This window comes from Periplaneta americana, chromosome 13 (assembly GCF_040183065.1).
Source record: "Periplaneta americana isolate PAMFEO1 chromosome 13, P.americana_PAMFEO1_priV1, whole genome shotgun sequence".
Classification (NCBI taxonomy): Eukaryota; Metazoa; Arthropoda; class Insecta; order Blattodea; family Blattidae; genus Periplaneta; species Periplaneta americana.
This window is the reverse complement of record NC_091129.1, coordinates 76655926-76672334: the sequence shown is the minus strand read 5'-3', so window position 1 is coordinate 76672334 and position 16409 is coordinate 76655926. Positions and strand designations below refer to the sequence as shown.

Genomic DNA, 16409 nt, shown 5'->3' with positions numbered 1-16409 from the left:
AAACAAGAGCAATAGAAACTTGATTTGTTATCAGTACTTAGAAACAAAAAGTACTGAAAACTGCAATTGTTCCTAATACATAAGACCATAAAAAATATACTTAGCATTTTACTTTGCATAATTAAGGTATACACAATGTTCAGAAATCACTTATAAAAATGCAGAATTAATCAGGAAAGATTTGTGTCACTTTTGCCCGTAAGTATTGACCAGAACCTTTGAAGTATTCTTCGAAAAACACTTGGTCTTATTAGAATGACTATTGAGGATTATTAGTGAGGTAATTTTGTGTTTTTAATATGAAGTTCGAAAAATGACTTTTGTCCGGCTTTGTAGCGATCCGGACCATTGTGCGACGGTGCAGTTAAGAAAACACAGTTCTTCTTACATGTTCGACTGTGTATTTGGGTTTAAAAAAATTACATTTATTTTCTTTGGATGTTTCCCCATTTTCTCCGGAACAAGTGAAAGTAAACAGTTGAAATTTCACAGTTTTTATCATACTACATTTAAGCAACGGTTTGTCTACTGTGATCTTCGCCGACGATCTTCGCTAGGATTCTGTCCTGTTGATTTGAATGTGCATGGTTTCTTTACAGCCATGAACGTCAACGAACATCGCTGGGCTGGACGAACATCGTCGGAGTTTGCCTTCGAATCAAAAACTTGGCGATCATCGCCGAGAAACCAATTGTAAAATTACAGTAGGTCATGAACTATATATATTAGTCAGTTTACAATGCCTTTTGACATTTTCTGACAGCCAAATATTAATTTACAGTCACTGATAAATGTGTCGCACTGCAAGATACCACTCCCCTCTATCTCTCCATAGGTCTTCTCCTATGCCCTTTTTCATATTGTCATAGGTCTTCCTCTTTTCCTCCTTCTTGATGGGGTCCAATCAAATGCCAACCTTGATAATCTTTCCGTATTCATTCGCATCATATGCCCATACCATATTAGTTGTTTTGTGAAAATATCCTCTACAATATCATTCTTAACTTGCATTTTCTCTCCGATTATATCGTTCCTAATTCTATCTCTTCTTGCAATGCCTGCTGATCGTCTCCAATAATCCATTTCTAAGGCCAAAATCATGAACTAAATCATTTAATATCATGTGATCTACACATTATACATATCATAATGGCGGTAAAACAGAAATCTTTCTGCACTTTCTCCACAAATGAAGACCAGATATTAATTGATTATGTTTCTAAACACAAATCCCTGTTCGACATGAGCCAAAAACAAGAACCAACTAAAGAATAACAAATCTATATTTTGCAACAACCAGAACTGTTAATACAATTGAGTAAAATGATTCATAATTGAAGGACACACACCATGCGGCAGATTTAGCTAGGTACTGAAGCAAAAGTTTGAGTGTAAAATAGTGAGTGAAGTGGAATGCCGTGCAAAGGGGAGAAGTGCAACAACCTCCTTCTCACATTATTTTTTATCGGAAATAAAATTGGTCATTTCTTACTAATTTTGGGGTGCTAAAAACGAAAATGGCCTTCATTTTTGTGGATTAGTTCTCATTTCGATTTTGCATAGTATTTTTGCTCGAATTTCTCGATTTTTCTCGAGATGATATTCTATTTACATTTTATATATTATTTATATTTACATGTATGTCGATAAACACATAGTGTAAGGACACAGTAAGAAATATATACATATATAGTGTAATGAGCAAAAAGAGTGAGTTAAAAGACTCTAATATTAGCATCGATAGTGACTTTGATTATGAAGTGAGGTGCAGGAGGAAAGTGTTAGTGCCTTTTTTGAAAGCGGCAAGGGCAAACGGTCACTACGCGAGGCTAGTGAAGGACAAGTTAAAAATTAATGGCGAGACTTTCGACGTAGAGTTATGTTTTGACAGCCTAAATAAATGTGGAATAGGTGAAAATATAAGCGAAGAAAAAAGAAAAATGCTTAAGGATAAAGTAATGGGGATAGTGAAAGAAAACTCATTTAGTACGAGGAACGAAGGCGTGAAGAGCAAGAAACCTGACATGTTAGAGAGTGCGGAAGTCGGAGTTTTGTCGAGGACAGCAAATTCCGATCGAGAAGCATGCGGCAGAACCATGGTGGAAACATAGTAGAGGTGTGGGACAAGCTGTGCGTGTTTTCGTTCAGTCTGCGCATGACGTCACCTTCACTGCAGGCCGCACTCGAATGACATAGTCAACATAACAGATTTGTTGATGGTTAGATCTGCGTCCATAGATTTAAATGAATAAATAAAACTCATGGTTTGTGTATTCAGTAAATATTTACAGTATATATAATAGGGTCTACCTTGAAGTGATAACATTATAAAATAGTGAACAATAAATTAAATTCAAGAGTCAAGAAATAATGTAATATGGTAGTGCAACGTTAATAATAAAATTGTTTTCTGTAATATACACGTACTTGTAATATATTATGCTACAAATATGCACAAAATTATGCCCATATAACACACACATTATATTACACATGAATTCAAGTACAATAGGGACTACCTTGAAATTATAACGTAATAAAATTATGATATATTATATATTAAACCAAGTTTCAAGAAACAATGTGATATGGCAGTGTGTTATTAATAATTGCCTTCTGTAATATACACATACTTTTATAATAATTACAATACACTGTGCAATAAATATTTACGTATTTAGATCTATACAGTTATTTATAACATAGTACATTATTTTAGACATGAATTCAAATACTTTTGAACCTTCATTAACGTATATGTAGTCTATATGCATTTCTTGGAATAATTTGTCATTATATAGTAAACAAATATTTTTATATATTTAGGCTATTGGAGATATAATATATTATATTCTACTACATTATTTACCTTACTATTCCACTCACGACATAATATAATTTCACTATTCTAAATCCCACTCTGTTAAGTAAATACTTATTCTTATGCAATCTTTTTAATTTTCTTTATAATATTTCTCTTTGAAATTCCAGACATTTTTATTGTTTTATTAAGTTCTTTAATTCTAATAAATGTTCTTGTTCTAACCAATGTCGTAATTACTTCTGGCGGAAGAGAACTGATTTCTGCTTCGTTTTTCATGGCAGAATTAACCAAATTTACAGTCTTTTTATTATATATTTCTCATGAGAAACGGAATATCTCCGTGTACATCTGAGAATATATTATCAACAAGCATGGAAACCAATTGTAGATCCTTAGAAGGGAGAATTAAGTTTCCACGCGACACTGTAGTAATTCAGTCTTTTTGATTAGCAGAAGTTGGCAATTTTGTGGGAATTCCAAGATTCGGATATTATATCTTGCAATATATTTTAATCCTTCCTGGGATATCCGCTGTCTTGCAGAGATTTCACATATTTTTTTCTGGGAGACCTATATTTTCTTCAGAATCTCCATCGTTGGTAGCCCAAATTTAACCGGTTTCACAATGCCTTTAAGAAATTCTGCCGTTGCACACAGTACTTTCTGCAGATTATCATTGACTTCTGATTGGCTTGTAGTAGGACCCACTATTAATGCCTCTTCTTCCGAAAGCAAATCGGAGGTGTTTTTGTTCTCACAAAACTGAGATAATGGATTTCGACCTAGTATGTACCACTTCAGTCTATGTTTAAAATCTAAAGCAGAGGGATGATCGTTTGTTTTACCCATGCTTCTAATTTTCGAAAAAAAGTTTTCTCCCAAATCTTGGTTAAGTTTTCTTGTGATGATGTATTCAATTTTGTACTTGCACTTCATTGCCTCATACAATCCTGTTAATGATTTATTATTTATTAAAATCCCCTCCTGGTAAGGTTTGCTCCTGTTTGCTCCTCCTACTTTAACTGAAGTCATTCATTTCTGAGAGTATAATATTCTGATCTTGAAGGTTTATTCCGTAACTATGCAGCCCACGGTGGGTACCGAATTTAGAAACGGTATTAAATAAATCAAACCAATCATTATTTAATTTTATTGCCTTTGAAGTTTCTTTCCATTCATTTGATTTCAACAGCTCGTTTTCACCATACCATTTCAAATCCTTTGCTACCCTGTTCGAAAATAGTTGTGCTGCCAAACTAACTTTTTGTCTTTGGGTACCACGGACACTCAAGTCTAAAGGTGTTAACTTGTAAGCTAATTTTATATGAGAGGACGGGGATGGACGTAAAAGTTCATGAATGGGTTCTGATGACATGTTCAATCCGTTCAAGTTGAAACCATGATCTAGAAAGTGATTCCTGTGTAATTTCAATTAATGTGGAGCGTCTGATTTTGGTAGAGCTTCTAAGGTATATATTAAAGAAAATGTACTCAACGCAATGAGCTGCGATCGCTGGCTGCAGTGAAGATGACGTCACACGCCTCAGCCGCTATCGCAACAACATGCGCAATCCCACACCTTTACTATGTTTCCGCCTAGATCATATAGTATATAAGATCTAGGGTTTCCGCCATGGGCAGAACGACCCCGACCCGGTGGTTGACGAAAGATGAAGATAGAGGGAGGACCTTGAGGAGTCGAGAGGGGAAAAGTGGCATGAACGTATGGAAGAAATCTGTAGTGACGTCACCACAAGGTCACAACAAGAGTGTAATGTGTCAAACGAATAGGAGCGGTAATGTAGACGTGTGTGGTGTCAGCGAAAGAAATGAAGGCAACGTGAGACAACAGCTGGGAAAGGTTAATGTGCAAAAGAAAGACGATAGGGATAAGAAAGAGGGGTTAGGGATAAGAAGTGAAAGTATAGAGAAGGTAAATAGAGCAGTTAGAGGAAATAAGGCGGAGAGCAGCAAGGATAAACCAGCATACAATCTAAGGAAATGGTGTGTCAGTGGAATGAAGGATTAATTAAGGGTGCAGTGAATATGGGTGAATAGTGTTACGTATGAGAAGGGTCATGATGAGTTATTTAATTAGTAGGAATAAGTAGGACGTATTGTAAATATAGGAAGAGTAGAGGAGCTAAAAGTAGGACTAGACTAGATAGGTATCAGTAGGACAAAGAAGTAATACAGATAGATGTAAAGCAAATAATAGAGGGTAGGTTTAGTTAAGACTATAGTACAGTAAAATGATTGTAGTGATATGTTAAAAAAGTTGGTCTGTGAAAATGATGAATAGAAAAGTAATTGTTACGTTATTAGGAATAGGAAATAGTAGAAGGTAGGAGTAGAGGGAAAGAAGGAATATTTAATAAACGCAGAAATATAGGAAGTATGGTGAATGAACATGAAAGACTTAGTGGGTGAACATTAAATGATGAAGAGAAGTCGGTCATTAACATCGAGTATTGTGCAAGTTGTAAATAGTATATGGAAGGGACTGCTGGCCCGAATACTATAATGTGAAGGGCCAGCAGGACCAAAAGTTTGAGTGAGAATAAACCATACCATACCATACAAAAAAACCATACCATACCATACCATATATAGTGTACACATTTGTAAATCAGTTATCATACAATTACAAAATTTACTGATATGCCCTATTTAACAACCTAGCAACCAACGAGAGATAGGTTATTTCTTATAAAAGTAAGCCTTCCTAAAATAAGAATGACTCAAATTGAACTAAATGATCTCGTTATGGACTTAGATCTGCCTAAAAACAAGGCTGAATTACTACGGTCACGACTTAAGCAGTTGAATTAATTATGTTGAAAAAAATGTTAAAATTACCGAATTTCGAGTTTGTCAGCATCCCCTCGAAAGATTTTTTTTTTCTGTGCAGGATAATCTTGTATTCTGCAATGATGTTGATGTATTCATGGATGCCATGGGGATTCAACACATCGCAGAGGAGTGGCGCCTTTTTATAAACTCACTCAAAGCCAGTCTTAAAGCAGTATTACTGCATAATGGCAATAAATTACAAGTATTCCAGTCGGACATTCAGTATCCATGAAGTCCACACCTGTGGAGTAACGCTTAGCGCGTCTGGCCGCGAAACCAGGTGGCCCGGGTTCGAATCCCAGTCGGGGAAAGTTACCTGGGTGAGGTTTTTTCCGGAGTTTTCCCTCAACCCAATCTGAGCAAATGCTGGGTAACTTTCGGTTCTGGACCCCGGACTCATTTCACCGGCATTATCACCTTCATCTCATTCTGACGCTAAATAATGAGATGTTGATACAGCGTCGTAAAATAACGTACTAAAAAAAAAGTATCCATGAAAGTTACATGTGCTGACATTAAGGTATTAATTAACTGTTTGAATTATGATAAATACAAGTGGTGTGTATTCAGATTTGAAAGTAGTTGCGTTAATATTTGGTCTTCAGCAGGGTTATACGAAATACTGTTGCTTTTTGTGTAAGTGGGATAGTCGTGCAAGAGATACACTATCAACTATGTTGTGGCCCCTTAGGCAGAAGTTAGAACCAGGTATTAAAAATATTATTCGTATGCCACTGATAAATGAGACCAAAATAACATTACCAGCGTTGCATAATAAACTGGGACTTATGAAAAACTATGTAAAGGGTATGAAAAGAGCTTTTAAGTAACTCTTTCATGAATTTCCACGACTCATTGATTCTAAAATCAAAGAGGTCCACAAATTAGAAAGTTAATGCTTGATGAACATTTTCATGAATTTCTAACAGGCAAGGAGAAAATCGTTTGAGAATCATTCCACTTGTACATAAATTTCTTGGAAACAACAAAGTGACAAATTACAGGAAATAAGTGGACTGCAATAGATTGGGGTGCATGCAATAGACTGGGGTGCAACATGTCTCTCAATAGTAATATGCGTTACAAGAGCGGTATGTTGAAGTTTTCATGTTCGAGGAAAAGTTTGAAAAAGCGAAACGTAGTTGAGCTTTTTTAATTTCCGAGAATTGAAGCTCGTGTATCGTGCATTATTTTGTCTGAAGATCGTTTATTACATACCTGAAAGAGGAATTTCTAATTAGTTGCAATGAAATCTCCATCTTGGTTTCTGTTCAATGACGGCAAATGTGCAAAACAAAAATATCTATCTTCAACATTGTTGCTTTAAAATGTTTTCCGTGTTTACTATACTCCAGCAGGCCGTGATATACGTCTGTCTTCCCCCCCCCCCCCAGTCTATGATGAGTCTGGAATCTTGTTGATTTTTTCACGGCTTCCTTAATGTTACTTGCATCACGAATGCAGTAACTTTAGTGGAGTTGTAGAGTTTACTTAATTTTTGCAAATATTTAAAAACAATAATTAACAGTGCAATTTAGGTGAAATTGCTGTGGTAAGTTTCCAATTTATAATTATTACTATACTGAACGTCTCTAAAAATAATATGTTAAAAGCCTAAAGCAGTAAAATCAATATGTCACTTAAGCGGTAAGAAGAGGGAAATTGTTATGTGTGTTAGGTTGGGAATACTGAATGTGGAATTTTAGACTTTCCGCGGATAGGTTTTGTGGGGAAACCAAGCAAATACGCACGATCTCGCACAAAATACATTTCCTCCACTCCACTTGGACTTCTTCCCTGACATTCTCGGAAAAGTAAGTGATTAACATGAAGCACTACGATGATTGCTTGTCAGTAATAAGGTATGCCCCATAATTAAAATATAGAAGAAAGGCTAAAAAAAAAACCTCGTCTGAGTCTGTAAGGTATGAACATAATATTTCAAATTTCTAGACTTCTGGTTTTTATTGAATATATTTTCTTGAATATCTTTTGAACAAGACAACATTAAGGAAGCCGTGAAAAAATCAACAAGATTCTAGACTCATCATAGACTAGGGGGGGGGGGAGACAGACGTATATCACGGCCTGCTGGAGTATAGTAAACACGGAAAACATTTTAAAGCAACAATGTTGAAGATAGATATTTTTGTTTTGCACATTTGCCGTCGTTGAACAGAAACCAAGATGGAGATTTCATTGCAACTAATTAGAAATTCCTCTTTCAGGTATGTAATAAACGATCTTCAGACAAAATAATGCACGATACACGAGCTTCAATTCTCGGAAATTAAAAAAGCTCAACTACGTTTCGCTTTTTCAAACTTTTCCTCGAACATGAAAACTTCAACATACCGCTCTTGTAACGCATATTACTATTGAGAGACATGTTGCACCCAGTCTATTGCAGTCCACTTATTTCCTGTAATTTGTCACTTTGTTGTTTCCAAGAAATTTATGTACAAGTGGAATGATTCCCAATGGCATTTTCGGAATCAGCACATCAATTTCCATAAGAATCAGCTACCTTGACCTCGAAGGTATGAAAAAAATACTTCCTATTTGTTGGCGAATGAGAAAATTATTTATAATATATTATGAAGTTCAAAATATCTTAAAAACAAGAACCAACTAAGCATTTCAGTTCACAAAGTGCAGTCGTAGAGAGCGGTCGAGTGGTAAACAGTGTCTATAAGTAGGTTAGCGTGTGGAAGAAGTTATGGGTGACGATCTAGTTTCCTACAGAGCGCGGATCGGAGACTATAATGCAGGGCATTACCACAGGCATACAAAATGTGAAAATGCTGTAGTGATAGATAGATTCAATATATTTCTGACCGCGGCTGTTTTATCAATCCTCTTAATTATTGGAAATGTGGAGTTAAACCCTGGGCCTGGTTCTAGGGAAGGAAGAGATAACAGTGATGAAGTGCTTCAAAGAGAATGGATAAACTATATGAAAGAAACGAGAGAAGACAGACAGAAAGCAAGTGTTCTACTAAATAAAGTTTCAAATGACTTAGATACACTAGTTAAGAGGTATAATGAAGTGGAAAATAAGTTAAAAGAGGTCATTCAAGAGCAGGTGGTGTTAAAAACAATAGTGAAAAGATGGGAAATTGAAAGCAGAAGAAATAATATTGTTTTCTATGTTGTGGAAGAGGAGAATTATGAAAAAGAAGTGACACTTGTTTCGTTGTGTTAGACTTATTAACTGAATTTTTCAGACTTAACTTGGACGTAAGCGCAATAAATAATGCTTATAGAGTTGGGGGAGGAAAGAATAGACCAATTTTCGTGAAATTAAACAGTTATTTCATCTAAGAACACATTATGGCTAACACGAATCAACTTAAAGGATCTAAGATTTACATCGAGAATGACTTCTCGAAAGAAATAAGAGAGAAACGAAAGAAATTAGTACCATTATTAAAAGAAGCCCGCTTTAAAGGCTTTAAAGCAATCTTAGTGAATGATAAAATAAAGATAAATGGGAATATAGTCGACCTAGAATTCCTCAAAGATAAAAATGTTGAGGATGTATTGAGCAGCTGCAAAAATAATAGAAATACGAAAATGGCGACAGATAGAAATAGATCATCCTCTCCACATCACGCAAACAGAAGAAGAAGTGGGTCACGAAATAGAAAATCTAGAAGCGTAGAGAGAACTGAGCAGTTAAGTAATGCTACTAATAGGCTTCAGCAATCTGAAATAACAAATTGGAGAATGGATGGGCTTACAGGAGCGAAGGAGTTAATAAGCTACTTAGATAAAAGTGAGAACGATGTTAACAGAAATCCCGACAGACGAAACAAGCGTGGAGAAGGAAAACCTAGTTTGGAAGAAGTTAAAGGAGCCAGAGAGGATGCTGTTAGGGGAGGTGTACCACAGGCTACCAGGGAGGGTAGTCCGAGGGGCTCGAGTAGATGTATAGCAAGAAGGAGCGGTTTTGGAGCAACTAATGAGGTCAGCGCAAGTGAAGATCTGGCGACACAGTCTGGTGGAAGTTCGTGGTGCTTGAGAGGAAGTGAAACGTCTACTGTAAGGAGAAGCGTTGCTGGATCAAACGATGAGGTGGATGCAGGTGACGAACATTTGCTCAGAGGTAAAATGACAGATAAGAACTTTAATAGAAATAGATATGAACAATCTAATTCGAATAAGGAGATAGTTACTGAAAGAATTTACTCGCTAAGAGATAGGCAGCAACAACGAATAAACTTTCCTGTCATTAGAAAAATTAATAATTAATTAAGTAAGAATGGTAGACATGTTTAAAAATAAGATTCATTAGTGTCGAGATTTTAATAAATAAAATTGAAAATAATACTTTTATGAATTTATTAAGTAATAACGGCGTAAATTATTATAGCTGATAAAAAGTGATAAAAAGATTAAGACGTTATAAATTGGTAAATATTATTCTTTAAATTTGACAGGATGATACTAAGTTATAAATTTATTAGAAACATAATAGCAATGAATGTAAATGAGTGCATGCGACTGAATTGATTAAAGTGGAATTTATGTTATCTATCATGTAATTAGATTGACAAATAATGTGTTTAAACAAGTAAGCTGACAGCTGTATTGAGGTTACGTCGAGGATTTTGCTGACAAGCGTAAGCACGAGGTTAGACACTGCCCTACATATACACATAGACTGCACTGATTCAGCTTTTCTGTTTGTTCTCATATTGTCGGCATCTGCTAACCTCTATGCGATATTTATTACATGAAATAGTTAAGTATTCTGTAAACGAGGAACTGAAATTTAAATATAAATATGACTGTGGTAAAAGATAATTAGATGAATATAGCAGCAGGGACGATTTATATACACTTGTTTATTATAGAATAAAAAAAATGAGAATTTCAATCTTAGCATGTAGACAAGTTTTGAATGTGTAAAATGAATGCGATAGGGTGAAAACTTGCACTAAAACCAGAAGTAAGTGTAAGTTAAACCAACATAAGTTGAATAATTATATGATAGAAAATTTGATATTAAATTGTGTAAATATTGTGTATTATCATTATTTGTGAATGTATCAGTTTTAAGATTAAGTTTATGTACTTTTGAACTATTAATAAATAATACTAAAATACTACTAAACTAAGCATTTTCGTTATCACTTTCGAATTTAGGAGGTCAAATTACACTGTAATTGATTGGTTTTACTTCCGATAGATACAACTTCTTAAAATTTGTTGACCAGTGTTATTTCCTAAATAAATGCTCTTAAATTAAAAAAAAAAATAACATTGTAAAAAGTAATAATAAAATGTTTATGTCATTGGTTTTTACCTTAAAGTTACTGCTTATCTTTCAGCTGGGCTCATTAGTTTGTGAATAAATTTCGTGGATAATGTTACAATATCATTATTTTTCAATTAAACTTAAAACAAAATGAAATTGTTCGGGAGGAAGTCTGAAATATTCCTTAAAATTGGTGGGATCATTTTCAAGATGTCTCAATATCAATGAATTAAAAGAGCCCTCTGTATATCTATTTCTAAACATAACATTAGCTACTTTAAAGGTCCGTACTAAGGCAAAACTTATAACGTTCTCATATTATCATCCACTTATCAGTTGATCAGGCACGGTCAATTATATAAAATAAATTACTATCCCTACGAAGTTCGCCGGTAAAGAAACCACTCTGACGATGAACGCGGCGATTTTAATTGTTGTAGACCAGGGCTGGGCACATTATGTGATTCTGAGAAATGAGCGCTGTTTACTTTAAAGATCATTTCTCCCGAGCGGTGTGACGTATGCATACTCTACGTCACTTGCTGTCATTGCAGTGGTTGACTCTGCAGTAGGATGGCGAACTTTGAAGATGCACCCGCCAGAGAAGCTGTATGTCAGACGAAAACCTAAATTATAATTTGAACATGGCTAATTCATTTGTTCCAAACATTAAACGACTTCTGCAAATGAAACGTTTTCATAAGTCTCGGAAAACAACCACATAGTTATTTTGGTTATTGAGTTTGAAAAAGTTTTGTTTCAATAGCAAATATTTATTGATTTCAGATTGATAGAAGTACGATTTTGTTACAATAGTTTATTCATACAAAAAAAGGTGTAAGAGAATTTTTATTATTAATTTTGTTATTGTGTTTATTTTATTTATTTAACTAGCTAGCTAGTGAGTACAAAATAAATTTATAAAACAAAAGTGTTTCTAGCCACTACCGTAACAGCCAGGCTCATGTACGGTGTGGTCTTAGCCAATAATATAACGTTAAATTTACAAGGACAGTAAATTTCTGATTTAAATCCTTTATTACATATGTTTATATTATTAATATCTTTATGTAATTGTTAAAGCATTGTGCATATAGTCTAATGATATGTGTGTGCATGTGTATATGTGTTTAGAGCAAAGTTTATTTCATTAAATTAATAAGAGTGTTATAAAGTCTGTACTGTACAATGGATTGATATAATATCCTTATAAACTATTATGTACTGACAGACTGAATGAATAGAACAACCGTGGCTCTTGTTACATTAATTCAGGAAGGTAGCTGTAATGTGAGTCCACCACTGCGTGAGCGTTCTGCTCCAACTTGGAATTGAAGTGCCTTGCGGAGCGAGAGCAGCTCTGGCCGGCTACACAGAGCCGCTCTCATGCCCGGCGCTGTTGTAGACAAACGATAGCTTTATACCAGTTAGCACACACATCACGTTCTATTGCTAGAATCCTGCATTTGAGAGTACAAGCAAATACCTTACTATAATAATACCGGACAGCTGTTCAGTAGCGGCTGGTGACTTAAAAACGCTAGATCTAGCTGGAAAATCGCTGAATTGGCAACACACACAACGACGAAATGAAACATAGTTGCTCCGAAAGGATCGAGGTCAACTACATTCCAGTACCAGCCTCCTCCCATATGGCTGCGCGATAGGAGATGCGAGTATCGTTATTTAATTGCCACACCTCTACACTTGAAAATCACTACTACTACTTGGAGGAGAACATGAGGAATTGGAAGAGAAGAAGGTGATTACGGGGAGAATATGTGCAATGCGAGGAGAATAGGGAAACGACACAAACACACACAACAACAAAATAGGTTAAAGAAAATACCACACTTTTTCGTCTTCTTTTTCTTCTTCTTCTCCTCCTTCTCTGCTCTGCTTCGTAGTCCACAAACAGTATTTCTGCACAGAGCAAAATGAACTTGATCGTTAAGCGTGCATTCACTGGCTTGCATTGAATGTCGTATTAATAGGGCGAGGATTCGTAAGCTAGCCACGCAAAAACATTTTATGCATGTTTTGAACGTCTGCAGTGACGAATACTTGAAGTTACTCGTGCATATTTTTGCACATTTCAGGCGCTCTTCTATATAAACTGGATTCCTATGCAATAGTTTCTTCAGTGTTAAAGTCACGGCTTCACCGACGGTACTAGTTTCTGTAGACACCAGTTACATCTTTCAGTTGTGGCGACGAAGATTCCAAGTACTCAATATATTTCGGAAGGTCACTGAAATGTACCTTGAGGAAAGCAAGGGAGCCATACATGTTGTCGCTGCTAAGTACAGATTTTGTCTTAGGGATTGAGGCAGCCTCCTCCATGTGGAGGGTGTGTGCTCTCTCTCTCTCTCTCTCTCTCTCTCTCTCTCTCTCAATGTATTGATATTTCTCTCAAAATTGAAAAAAAAAAAAAGTCAATATAAAACGCAGTAAATGCAAGATAATGCTTATCAACAATGATTTAGGTTATTTTAGGTACTAAAGTCCGATTGAGGTTTTTTTAGGTTCAACAGAATTCACATATACGACTCCTATTTTCACGATTCGGAAAAGTATTAGAAATTAGGAGTTGAGAAGTAAGAGAAAAAAAAGGTAAAAACCTACAAATCCGGTCCCTATAAAGTGCTCAATAGTCCATTTTGTAGTTGGAAATCCGTTTATTTTTAATTATGATTTTGAATGACTTACTACGTTTCACTGTTGTGTATGCGGTTTTATCTTTGAAAGTATAGGTGTAAACGACAGCCAAAATAAGCGCAAGTGTGTTTCAAGGCTACAGGCATAATAGGCTATCACATTCCTGTCCTCACTGCCTGGACACTTGGATAGAAAATGTAATAATAAATATCATTCGTTTCTAGTTGCATTTTGTCGTCTATTTTAGCATTACATTTACTACCATATTAAAAGCTAGAGAATTGCGTGTTAAATTAATGTTCTTCCTTTCTGTAAAGAATTCAATTCAAATATTTAACAGCAGGTTCTACGAACGGCGACAAATTTAACAAGCGGTTTGGGCCAACTGGCTGAATGGCACTTCTCGATAAATCTGCTTTTCGTTACCAGCAATGGAATTTGTGCGCAGCTGAAAGCGCCACTACTTCAGGAAGTAAACAATACAATTACTGTAGCCTACCTTCTTCACTGCTCAAAGTGATCGTGCTTGATTTTCTGCCAGATGGTGACCGCTCGACGTCGGGTTGACTTCATGCTTCATCTCCTTGTGAATCCGTTCGGACATATCTGAAATGCAACATAATTCTGATTTTAAATCGTCGTAATAAATTGATTGTTAGCTAACCTAATGAACAGGATAAATAGGTAGCATATTAAGTAGACAGCATGTACGTTATCAACTATTAACAATAAGTAAATCATAAAACTGAAGCTTGAAAAGGAATCAAAAGTTGAAGCGCGTAGTAAAGTTACTTCTAACGCACATTTAGCCTTAAAGAAAACAAATTAAATGAAATAAAAGTATGAGTATTTTTTAAATTTCGTTTAAAGAATGAAATTAATTTATCCTTATTATTTTATTTACAGTAAAAATCGAACTTGTTCGTAGATGATTGCGCCAACACTTCAGGATGTAAACAATTACTGTACCTTCATAGCGACTGGTGTGAATATGCTTGATGTTCTCTTGTCCTTGTCGTGACTGCTCGACGTCTGGCTGTCTTCGTGTCCACCTAAAATGCAACATAATTCTGAGTTTAAATCGTCGTAATAAACTGATTGTTTAATGTGATGAACAGGATAAATAGGAGTATATTAAATAGATAATATGTACGTCATCAAACTATTAACAATAAGTAAATCATAAAAGTGAAGTCTGAAAGGGAATCAAAAGTTAAGCGCGTAGTAAAGTTATTTCTAACGCACACATATTCTTCAACTCAGTACAATATAAAAAAAAAATATTATTCCGGACATTTTAAGTCCTCGAAATAATAAACACGTCATTTACGAAGCTAACAGATCAGAGCGATCATTAAAAATGTTTTCCATTTTCATTTCACTTCTAAACAAACTTTAAAAATGCTCTCCGGTAAAATTTACAAAACAGTAGATAGAACCTTGTTAGTCTGAGCACTCGATTGTTCGGCTTGGTTAAATGGTAATGATTTTACCGCCAAACATTGAGTTGAGAAAAAAATATTTCGAACTTTTTATCATGTTTCCTTATTAAACGGCGAGCTAGGACGGAGTTGTTAATCTAGTTTCAGACAAAGTGCCACATAATCTTTAAAAATTCTAGAACAATCGTAATTACTAACTACATTGAAGAAAACAAAGCAAATGCATGAGCTTAGCTTGCAGAAAGTCTGTTGCCGTTCACACATTAATATCAGTACACTCTAGTGGCAGCTAGAGGGAAAGAGATTTCTTGGGACGGAAGTGTGAAAAAAATAGGAACCAAGAAAAAACGTACCAGTACACTCTTTTCCTGTTATATGGCCATAAACATGATTAATTCATAATATTACAGCTCCAAACATTTCTAGGCGTGATGTGCCTATCGGGATACAAAAGAATTAAATGAAAAATGCGACCACACGCGCTTAATTATCGCCACATTGAGTGGAGCCAAGGGACGGAGCGTGAGATTCAGACAAATTTTAGCACATAAAGAAAAAGGCCGCCAAACAAAACGAAAGTTTTAATGGTTGGTAACATTAAGGACTGCACATAATGTACTATTACTGCAACAGAATTGCTTCAAGTGGGGAAGGAAACACAGAAACACGCAGAACGATCTATCTGAAACTGGCTCTGTGACATAGGCCTACATTTAGTAACTAACGTCTAAAAAGACGACGAAACCTACGAAATACATTCTTTAAACAGGGACAGCAGTCACCCTTCGCACTTCTCTTATCTTCTTCTTTGACGAATGATAGTGCAAACATGGAATCTTCCTCGTTTTCTTTTTCTTCTTCTTCTTCTTCTTCTTCTTATTTTTCGAATGATGGTGCTGGTATGGGACCTATGGATGCTGCCATGGGAGCTCGAAAGGCCTCTGGGTAGTTGGCGACAAGAAGCAAAACAAACTTGATCGTTAAGCATGTGTCATTGCAATCACTGGCTTTCAGTGAATGGCATATTAATAAAGGAAGGATTCGTATGCAACTGTATATTTTTTGCTGTCCATTTGCAAGTCATACAAAATCTTTTTTTTTAATGTTTTGAACGACTGTAATGACGAATAGTCAAAATTAATTGTACCTACATATTTTTGCATATTTCAGGCGTTCCTGTATATAACGAACTATTCAGCATGCAATGTAGCATATTTTCAGTGTTTGTGTCATAAAGCCCCAAATTAGCATATCGATGGCCTAGATCTAGTATCACGTTTGCGATTTTTCCAAAATGTTCAGGAGAGACATAAAACTATTATTATATATAATACTGTATCTACGAGGGGGATCCAGGAAATAACAACCG

The 16409-nt window shown here is 35.4% G+C and overlaps 1 long non-coding RNA gene across 1 annotated transcript; it reads right to left on the bottom strand.

Moving 5' to 3' along the window:
* Positions 1-14125: 14125 nt before the first annotated feature.
* LOC138711579 (uncharacterized) lies at positions 14126-16124 on the bottom strand. The gene is made up of 3 exons (XR_011335397.1): positions 15766-16124; positions 14568-14650; positions 14126-14204 (listed from the first exon to the last, which is right to left on the bottom strand). It is a non-coding gene; the product is annotated as an uncharacterized lncRNA (long non-coding RNA).
* Between the last annotated feature and the right edge of the window lie 285 nt (positions 16125-16409).